This window comes from Procambarus clarkii, chromosome 32, assembly GCF_040958095.1.
Source record: "Procambarus clarkii isolate CNS0578487 chromosome 32, FALCON_Pclarkii_2.0, whole genome shotgun sequence".
In the NCBI taxonomy this organism is placed as follows: Eukaryota; Metazoa; Arthropoda; class Malacostraca; order Decapoda; family Cambaridae; genus Procambarus; species Procambarus clarkii.
In genome coordinates, this window is record NC_091181.1 from 5,591,796 (window position 1) to 5,603,558 (window position 11,763).

An 11,763-nucleotide genomic window follows, 5' to 3' on the forward strand; every position below is an offset into this window, starting at 1 on the left:
TCTTCGGCCATACTGATTGGGATTGCCAGCTGCAACCATGTTGTACCATCGTACAGATTCACTGGTTTGTGCTTCTATCCTCCTTTCCTCAGTTACCTTGTCACGGTGATGTTGCCTGATAATACATCTAATTTGTAGTTGAGTCTTGGGTATGAAGTATTCAATATGGTCTCCTTCAGCGCCTTCAACAGCCAGCACGTCTGCTCGTTCATTGCCACATATTCCAACATGGGAGGGGATCCACAGAAACTTGATGACTCTTCCCTGATTGGTAAGTACTCTCACAGCTCTCTTGATTTCAGCGACTATTGCAAGATTTTCTGCCTGATTTTTACTTAGGCTTTGCAGTGCTGCTTTTGAATCGGTGCAAATCACTGCACCATTAGTGTTCCGTTCAAGAAACCTTAACGCCATAACAATGGCAGTTAGCTCTGCTTGCGTTGAAGAGGCATAGTTCTCAATACGTGCTTTTCCTTCATTTCTGCGTTGGAAGGTATTATCCTTGATTACCGTGTATGCTGCACCAGCCCTGCCATTGATAGGATTAGATGACCCGTCAGTGTAGATTTGATCTAGTTCATCTCCGGCTTCTTTATAAATGTCCTCGAGATACTTGTGCCTCATTTCTTGTGGTATCATGTTGGATTTTTTCATTGCCATTTCATTGATGATCTTGCATGAGTCATCCTCCCAGGGAGGTAACCTCTCTACAGGCAGGAGCTCACGGGCTTGCCCAAGCAGGTGAAGCTCTTCAAGGTAGCAGACTGATCTGTGATGCCATTTTTTGCTTCTCCTGTTTCCCCCTGAAAGTAGCACAGAGCTCAGTTTTTTCTTGGCAATATCATTTTAATGGGGATCTCTGGCTACCCTAATTGCAAGCTTAGCATTCAGCTCCTGAATTCTGCTTTTAACACTGGGAAGGGACAACTCCTCTCGTAGATTAGTCGTTTTGGCAGTTCTTGGGACTCCAAGAATGATTGTCATGGCTTCATTTTGAATGCTTTCAAGCCTTTTCATATCGCTTTGGGAGTAGGTGCACAGTACTGGTGCGGCATAGTCTATGACGGAGCGCACATAGGCTGTGTACATCATTTTGAGCACGGCAATAGAGGCTCCATGTCCATTCCAGGTCATAGCTTTCAGTGCCCTGAGTCGACTTTTGCATGTTCCTATGAGTTGATTGAGCTCCTCTTTCTTTCCCTTGTTAGAGCCGACAGTGACGCCAAGGTACCGATAGTGGTCAACCCATTCAAGTGTTACACCATTAATTTGCAGTTCTTCATTTGCTCTCCGCTTGTGATGGGAGTATGCCTTCGTCTTGTTTGTGGAGAGAGTGAAACCGAGCTCAATACATTTCCTTCCAAGGAGTTCAATGGACTGTTCAATTTTTCCCAAGGTGGGAGCTTGTATTAGGACATCATCTGCATATCCCACTTGTTGTGTTCCTTCCGGAAAATCAATATTTGCAATGGCGTTCATAAGTACATTGAATAGTGTAGGGCTTAAGACTCCGCCTTGGGGGGTCCCGAGTTCCATATTCATTGTTCTGGAGACTGCTCCATTGAAGCAAACCTTGGCTTTCCTTCCTGTGAGGTAGTCTTCAACCCATTTCATGAGTCTCCCCTTGACACCCATGCATGCAAGTTCGTCCAGGATCGCAATCCCCTGTGCTTTGTCGAAGGCTCCTTTGATGTCAACAAATACAGAGTACCTAGCCGTGTCATTAGCCAAGTAATTAACTATACACCCATACTAAACCCATGTTTAGTATGACATGTGTGTCACTTTTATATGCAACAGATGGTGTTGTTTTTCAAGAAAAGCATAGTTTTACCGGTCACAGGTGAGGCATCTTTACTTAAATTTACGAAATGAACGGTATGGTAAACTACACAGCTCAATTCCAACACAATGTCACACAAAATAATTCAATAAAAAATTTAATAAACCGAAATCTATGCAAATAAAATTTATCAATGCAATCGGAAACATTGAAATGGAATTCGTGACATGTTTAGTGAAGCGTGCATGTTACTCTTATGTGAAGCAGATGGCGCTGTTTTCCAAAAACCATGTTTTTACCTGTCACAGGGGTGACATCTATATAGTAAGTATATAAAACCATGTGCCTATTCAAATGCAACGTTGTGTCAAAATTTCACGGAAATCGGTGAAGAACTCTTGACGATTAAAGGGTGTGTTGCTCTTACATGTAACAGATGGCGCTGTTTTTAAGAAAAAAGTATGTTTTTCCTGTCATAGGTGAGGGATGCATATAGTAGATATATAAAAAGACTTGCCTATTCGAATGCAATGTTGTCACACAATTTCAAAGCAATCGGTAAAGAGTTTTCGAAGATTTTCCTCACATGAAAAACATGTTTTTTTTACCATCACAGACGTGACATCTATATAGTATGTATATAAATACCTGGCCGGATGCGAATGGAACGTTGTGTGAAAATTTCAAAGCAATCGGTGAAGAACTTTCGGACAATAGCGATTTGGAACAAACGGACATTTCCATTTTTATTTATATAGACTAGCAGTACCCGGCCACACGTTGCTGTGGCTCAGCAACGCATGTGCATTGCTGAGCCACAGTAACCTTCCCTGTCCCCCAGTCCTCCCCACCATTCACCTCTCACCCAACTCCTCGGCCTCCCAACCATTCCCCACTCCACCATCCCCTCTTCCTTCCCATGGGCCACAGCAATGCGTGGCCGGGTACTGCTTGTCTATATAAATAAAAATGGAAATCATCGTTTATCAAAATTGCTAATCTCCGAAAGTTCTTCACCGATTGCTTTAAAATTTTCACACCATGCCCCACTCCCCTGTCCCTTTGTCCTCCCCACCATTCTCCTTTCCCCCATCCCCTCGTCCCCACTATCCCAAACTCCCCTGTCCCCTCGTCCTTCCCCATTATTACCCCCTCCCTGGTCTCCTCGTCATCCCCACCATTCCCGACTCTCGTGTCCGATGCCTTCCCAAATGGTTTGATGTTCCCATCAGAAAATTGGGATAATCAAGTGTTCTGATGTTCCCATCACTGAAATATAAAAAAACACATAAAAATGAAATGTAAATATGAAAACATAAAAAAAATAAACTATATGCACGAAACGAACAGTATGGCAAAAAAACACAGCTCAATTCCAATGCAATTCACACAAAATAATTAAATCAATATGAAAATAAATCAAAATCTATGAAAATTCAATTTATCAATTCAATCAGAAACATTGAAATTTAATTGTAACATATTTAGAATAGCATGTGTGTTGCTCTTACATGCAACAGATGGTGTTGTTTTTTAAGAAGAGCATAGTTTTACCTGTCACTGGTGTGGCATCTATACTTATACTTACGAAATGAATCGTATGGTAAACAACACAGCTCAATTCCAACACAATGTCACACAAAATACTTCAATAAAAAATAAAATAAATCGAAATCTATATAAATAAAATTTATTAAGGCAATCGGAAACATTGAAATGCAATTCGTGACATATTTAGTATAGTGTGAATGTTGCTATTATGTGCAATAGATGACACTGTTTTTTCAAAAATGCATGTTTTTACCTGTCACAGGTGTGGCATCTATATTGTAGGCATATAAAAAGATGCGCCTAATGAACTGCAACGTTGTGTCAAAATTTCAAAGCAATCGGGGAAGAACTTTAGGAGATTACAGCGTGTGTTGCTCTTACGTCCAACAGATGGCACTGTTTTTCAAACAAAGCATGTTTTTTCCTGTCATAAGTCAGTCATGTATATAGAAGATATATAAAAAGACGCGCTTATTCGAATGCAACCTTGTGTCAAAATTTCAAAGAAATGGGAAAAGAGGTTTCGAAGATTTCCCTCACAAAAAAAACACATGAAAAACACAGTTTTTCAGAAAAAGCATGTTTTTTACCATCACAGACGTGACATCTATAAAGTATGTATATAAAAACCTGCTCGGATATGAATGAAACGTTGTGTGAAAATTTCAAAGCAATTGGTGAAGAACTTTCGGAGATTAGCGATTTTGAACAAACGAACATTTCCATTTTGATTTATATAGATTACACTCTATGAACACATTATATATAAATATCTACATGTTTTACTCACCATAACTGTACATCTAAACTGATATGGTGCTCAAACAGCATAGTACTTACCTAGTTGTACTCACCAAGTTTCGCTTGTGAGGGTTGAGTTCTGGTTCATTGGTTCCGCCTCTCATATATCAATCAACTGATGTACAGATTCCTGAGCCTACTGGGTTTTATCATATCTACAATTGAAACTGTGTATGGAGTCAGCCTCCACAACATCACTGGTCACAGTGATGTTGCATTCCATTCCTAATGCATTCCTAATTCCATTCCATTCCAAATGCATTCCATTTGTTAACTACACTGACACTGAAAAAGTTCTTTCTAACGTCTCTGTGGCTCATTTGGGTACTCAGTTTCCACCTGTGTCCCCTTGTTCGTGTACCCCTCGTGTTAAACAGTTTATCCTTATATACTTATCAATACCTCTGAGAATTTTGTAGATAGTGATCATGTCGCCATTTACTCTTCTGTCTTCCAGTGTCGTGAGGTGCATTTCTTGCAGCCTTTCCTCGTAACTCATGCCTCTTAGTTCGGGGACTAGCCTAGTGGCATACCTCTGAACTTTTTCCAACTTCTTATTCTTGACAAGGTACGGGGTCCATGCAGGGGCTGCATACTCCAGGATTGGTCTTTCATACGTGGTATACAGGGTCCTGAACGATTCCTTACACAAGTTTCTAAAGGAAGTTCTTATGTTGGACAGGCTAGCATATGCCGCTGATGATATCCTCTTGATGTGGGCCTCTGGATACAGATTCGGTGTGATATTAACATCCAGATCTTTCTCTCTATTTGACTCTTGTAGGATATCACCTACCAGATGGTACATTGTGTTTAGCCTTCTGCTCCCTTTGCCTAATTACATTACCTTACAATTTCCTGGGTTTAATTTTAGTAGCCACTTTCGAGACCCTTCTACCAGTTTGCCCAAGTCATCCTGTAGCCTCTATCTATCATCTTCTGTCTTGATTCTTCTCAATTTTTGCATCATCAGCAAATATTGAGACGAATGAGTCTATACCCTCTGGAAGGTTGTTTACATATATTAGAAACAGGATGGGTACAAGTAAAGAACCCTGTGGAACACCACTGGTGACATCTCGCCTGGTGTCTCCCCCACCCCCACCCCTACCCCCACACACACAGTTACACGCTGTTTCCTGTTGCTTAGATTCTCCCTTATCCGTTGGAGCACCTTACCTTACCCTCCTGACCACACACACTTGTGAGCACATCACACAATGTACACACACAGTACCATCACTTTCATGTACAAACTGCAGCAGGCCACTTCTCATTCCTCAACGTATATGCCAGAAGCCAGAAACTCAATATAACACTTCTCTCAGATCTAGACAATCATGGAACAATATACATGGGAGATTTTAATCCTAGAAATATAACGCTGGGAGACATTAATAACAACGAAAATGGATGCAAATTTATAAAATATGTTTAAGACAACAGATTAACTGTGTATACTACGGATACCCAAACTCATTTATTGGGAGGCAGACTTGATTATGTAATAGGTAGAAACCTTGTGCAAGATAAGATAGAATGTTCGTTGGTAATTCACTTGGTTAGTGATCACTATGCAGTTTCTGCTTCCTATGAGGTACAGTGTGATGTACCTAATAGACATCAGAGACGGAAAATGAATATTCCATATGGCTTGCATGACCACTTTATTAATTGTATATCAAAATGGTATCAAGATTACACAATAACGAATGTACAAGCCTTCTCCAGAGATCTAGTTGATACAATTACTACCTACTACGACACATGGGTGTGTTGGGGAACAGGTCGTAAGCCTAGCAGAAGTGGGCAACACCTACCACCACCCAAGTGGGTCCTTGACCCCGTATTTGTTAAAGAACATGAACGAGTAAAGCAACTTGGAGATACATACAAAAGAACCAAAGCACAAGGTGACTTGCATGCATTCCTTGTCGCAATAGAGAGGAGAGAGACATGAGCAACGTTATACGTAATAAACATTGGGAAGAGTTCCTACAAAGTATAAATGAGCACCTGCTTGATGGGGTTCTGGGAGTTCTTCTACTCCTCAAACCAGGCCCGAGGCCAGGCTCGAGTTGTGAGAGTTTGGTCCACCAGGCTGTTGCTTGGAGGGGCCCGGAGGGCCACATACCCACCACAGCCCGGCTGATCCGGAACTTCTCTTAGAAAACAGTCCAGCTTTCTCTTGAAGATGTCCACGGTTGTTCCGGCAATATTTCTTATAGTCGCTGGGAGGACGTTGAACAACCGCGGACCTCTGATGTTTATACAGTGCTATCTGATTGCGCCTATGGCACCTCTGCTCTTCACTGGTTCAATCTTGCATTTTCTTCCATATTGTTCACTCCAGTACGTTGTTATTTTACTGTGTAGATTTGGGACCTGACTCTCGAGTATTTTCCATGTGTATATTATTTGGTATCTCTCTCGTCTCCTTTCTAGAGAGTACATTTTTAGAGTTTTGAGACGATGTCAATAATTTAGGTGTTTTATCTCGTCTATGCGTGCTGTATATGTTCTCTGTATTCCCTCTAATTCAGCAATCTCTCCTGCTCTGAAGGGGGAAGTGAGTACTGAGCAGTACTCGAGACGGGACAACACAAGTGACTTGAAGAGTACAACCATTGTGATGGGAGCCCTGGATTTGAAAGTTCTCGTAATCTATCCTATCATTTTTCTGGCTGACTCAATATTTGCTTGGTTATGCTCCCTAAACGTTAGATCGTCGGACATCATTATTTCCAAATCCTTGACATGCTGTTTTTCTACTATGGGAAGATTCGATTGTGTTTTGTACCCTGTATTATGTTTCAGATCCTCATTTTTGCCGTGCCTGAGTACCTGAAATTTATCACTGTTAAACATCATGTTATTTTCTGCTGCCCAATCGAAAACTTTGTTGACATCTGCTTGTAGTTTTTCAATGTCTTCAGCAGAGGTAATTTTCATGCTGATTATTGTGTCAACTGCAAAGGACGACACGAAGCTGTGACGTGTATTTTTGTCTATATCAGATATGAGAATAAGGAACAGTAGCAATGCAAGGACTATACCTTGAGGTACAGAGCTTTTAACATCGCTTGGACTCGATTTTATCTGATTGTCTGTTACTCTTTGTGTTTTGTTCGACCGGAAATTGAGTATCCAGCGTCCTACTTTTCCAGTTATTCCCATTGACCTCATTTTGTCACTTGAGAACTGCGAGTCTTACAGATACCTTGGTGTCCTCATTAACGACCCTGGGTACCTTTCTTCTCTTAAGAGGAGACTTTGGCAGAGATTAAAGCCCTTGCGGGTCCTTGTTGGTGTCAATCATGGACTTAACGTGAAACTTGCTAGAATGTTTTATGTATCATTTATACGCTCTGTGATTGACTACAATGCTTTACATCTCACACTGCATACTGACAAAGAGCTGAAATCTCTTGAAACCTTGCAAAATGAAGCTATGCGTCTCATCCTTGGGGTTCCAAAGTTCACGAGAATAGTTAATATGAGAGCAGAGTTAAAATTACCTACAATAAGTGAGAGAATTTTGTCAATCAGCACAGTTTTCGGCGTGAAGGCATTGAGTAGATTTCGGCAACACATGAAGTTTCAAGCTAAACTTTCTAATATGCTGCACTCACCTGAGTTCTATAGAAGAAGAACGAAATCTGATTATGCATTTAGGTTCTGCAAAGTAGCCAACTCCATCAAAATATTAAATATGTACCCAACTCAATTAATGATTAATCAACCAATTCCTCCATGGGATAACTGGGATCTATCAGTTAAATTTGTAAATGCGCCCAAGAAAGATAATGTGCACTCTACACTCTTATAACAGTTAACACTGAAAAGCATCACTGAGAGTACTCAGGGTATGGGTAGCGGTGTGTATCAGTGCTATACCGACGGCTCTGTAGAAGAAGGTGAACGATGTACCGGATGTGCATGTAATTTGTTTGAACAATCTTCTCTTGTACATACAGCAATGAAGCGCGTATATGACTGGGCAAGTACAACTCAAACCGAACTTGCAGGCATATACCTTGCCACTGAATTTTTAAAGGACAAAGGCAGTGTGGACTTATATACTGTGACTCGCAAAGTGCACTCCTGGCATTGAACACACAAAGTAGTAACACCCAGAAAATAGTCAGTGATATTCGAATGAATGTTTTAGCTGCAAAAGAAAACAAATTTCAAATTAAATCCCTATGGATACCATCACATGTTGGCATCTCAAGGCCGTTGATATGCTTGCAAAGACAGCCTATAGAAAACCAATAGTAGAAACTGATATGGGTGTTTCACTAGCAGTGACAAAGAGAATACTTAAACAAATATCTAATGAAGATCTCTCCAACTTCACAAATTCACAAAGACCTGAAAGTTGCAGCATTAAATATTATGATAGATATCGTGAGGAGACATTCACATATGGGACTAATAGAACAAGAACTCGGCAATGTGATGTTATAGTGGCCAGAATATGTCTAGGATATAGACGTATCTGGCAGCTTTCTCAAAACCCAAATGTCGAGTACACAATGTGTCAACTTTGTGAAAGAGAAAACATGCACTCACCTGAACATTATATTGTAAAATGTCCCATATTGACTGACTTTCGCCCTCCTGGGCTGAGGTATGCTGAACTCTGTAACTACTATATGAGTACTGCAACACTTGATATATTGGACTTGTACCCTAGATTGACTATGTAATGTATCACTTATACAATGTATGTATGTGATGTAATTATATAACCTGAGCTTGTAAAAGCACCTCAATCACCTTCAGTGATTAAGTGCTTAATTGCACACTAGTCTCTCTTTCAGCTATCTCACCCTGTCAGAGTAAAAGAGACAAATGTATGTGTATACATGTGTGTGTATACATGTATGTATATATATATATGTACGTATGTGTGTGTGTTTGTATATGTAAGTGTATAAAGTATATATGAAAGCTGATCAGAATTACATTTCACCTTTGTAAATGCACATTAATGACACTATGTAAAAGACACATCGAACACTTTATGTAGGGCATACGTAAATCTGTGTATCTATGTATTTAAGTATGTAGGTTAGCTTAGCATTTTAAAGGCACCGAATCACCTGTGGTTGATTGTTCAATAAACCCCTAAACTATATGTTTAACAGACCTCTCACCCTGTCCATGGATTACAGGAGAAAATGTATATATGCTGGTTAGCATTGTAAATGTGTGGCCACGTCTATGGTAGAAAATAATAATAATAATAATAAGAAAAAACTACCTGTGGTTCCAACTTTTGTAACAGCGTTTTGTGAGGTACTGTGTCAAAGGCTTTGCGACAGTCCAAGAAAATGCAGTCTACCCATCCTTCTCTTTCTTGCCTAATTTGTGTTGCTTTGTCATAGAATTCTATTAAACCTGTGAGGCATGATTTAGCATCTCTGAACCCATGCTAGTGGTGTGATACAAGGTTATTTCTCTCCAGATGTTCTACTAGCCTTTTCCTTTAGATCTCCCTCACCTACCATGGTATACAATTAGGCACTCTGTCCTGTAGCTCAGCGCCTCTTGCCTGTCACCCTTTTAGTATATTGGGACTACATTAGCTGTCTTCCAGCATACCAGTAGGTCTCGTTTCCAGTGACCTGTTATTCACCATAGAGAGTGGCACACTTAGTGCCTCTGCACCTTCTTTTAGTATCTATGGTAAGATTCCATGAGGCCCAACAGCCATTGTTACATTCAACTCGAACAGATTCCTTTTGACCTAATCACTAGTGAGGTCAAATTTCTCCAAGGTTGCTTGGTTTCCCTCCTCATTTAGTGCTGGGACTTCTCCTTGTTCTATTGTGAAGACCTGCTGGAATCTCTTGTTGAGTTCTTCTCACACTTCCTTGTCATTCTCTGTCTATCCGTTATCCATCTTTTCTCAGTTTCATCATTTGTTCCTTCACTGCTGTTATCCTCCTGATGTGGCTGTGGAGCAGTTTTGGTTGGGGCTTAGCTTTACTCGCTATGTCATTCTCATACTGTCTCTCTGCTTCTCTCCTCACTCTGAGGTACTCATTTCTTGCCTTCTGGTATATCTCCCTGTTCTCTGGTGTTCTGTTATTCCTGTAGTTTCTCAATTTTCCTTTTGCTTTGCCACCATACATTCCTGATTGAACCATGGATCATTCTGTTGCTTTCGATTTTTATCTTTTTGAGCCGGGACAAACCTGTCTACAACTTCCTGGCACTTCTGGGTGACATAGTCCATCATATCCTGTACAATTTTCTCTCTGAGGTCTGTTTCCCATTCTGGCGTACTCACCTAATTGTACTCACCTAATTGTGCTTGCAGGGGTTGAGCTTTGGCTCTTTGGTCCCGCCTCTCAACTGTCAATCAACTGGTGTACAGATTCCTAAGCTTACTGGGCTCTATCATATCTACATTTGAAACTGTGTATGGAGTCAGCCTCCACCATATCACTTCCTAGTGCATTCCATTTATTAATTACTCTGACTCTGAAAAAATTCTTTCTAACGTCTATGTGGCTCATCTGGGTACTAAGTTTCCACCTGTGTCCCCTTGTTCGTGTCCCACCCGTGCTGAAGAGTTTGTCTTTGTCCACCCTGTCAATTCCCCTGAGAATTTTGTAGGTGGTTATCATGTCTCCCCTTACTCTTCTGTTTTCCAGGGATGTGAGGTTCAGCTCCTTTAGCCTTTCCTCGTAGCTCAATCCTCTCAGTTCCGGGACGAACCTGGTGGCATACCGCTGAATCTTCTCTAACTTTGTCTTGTGTTTAACTAGGTATGGATTCCAGGCTGGAGCTGCATACTCCAGGATTGGTCTTACATAAGTGGTATACAGGGTTCTGAAAGATTCCTTACACAAGTTTCTGAAGGCAGTTCTTATGTTGGCCAGTCTAGCATATGCCGCTGATGATATTCTTTTGATGTGGGCCTCTGGGGACAGGTTCGGTGTGATATCAACCCCCAGATCCTACTCTCTATTTGACTCTTGCAGGATTTCCCCTCCCAGATGATACCTTGTGTTCAACCTCCTGCTCCCTTCGCCTAATTTCATCACCTTACACTTTCCCGAGTTGAACTTTAGCAGCCATTTTCTAGACCATTCCTCCAGTTTATCCAGGTCATCCTGTAGTCTCTGTCTATCTTCATCCGTCTTGATTCTTCTCATAATTTTTGCATCATCAGCAAACATCGAGAGGAATGAGTCTATACCCTCTGGAAGATCGTTCACATGTATTAGAAACAGGATGGGTGCAAGTACTGAGCCCTGTGGGACTCCGCTGGTGACATCTCGCCACTCTGATGTCTCCCCCCTCACCGTTACTCGCTGTTTCCTGTTGCTTAAGTACTCCCTTATCCACTGGAGCACCTTCCCTTTTACTCCTGCCTGTTGCTCCAACTTTTTTAACAGCCTTTTATGGGGTACTGTGTCAAAGGCTTTTTGGCAATCCAGGAAAATGCAGTCGGCCCACCCTTCTCTTTCCTGCCTAATTTTCGTTGCCTGGTCATAAAATTCTATTAAACCTGTGAGGCACGATCTACCATCTCTGAACCCATGTTGGTGGTGCGTTACAAAGTTATTTCCCTCCAGATGCTGTACGAGCCTTTTCCTCACGATCTTCTC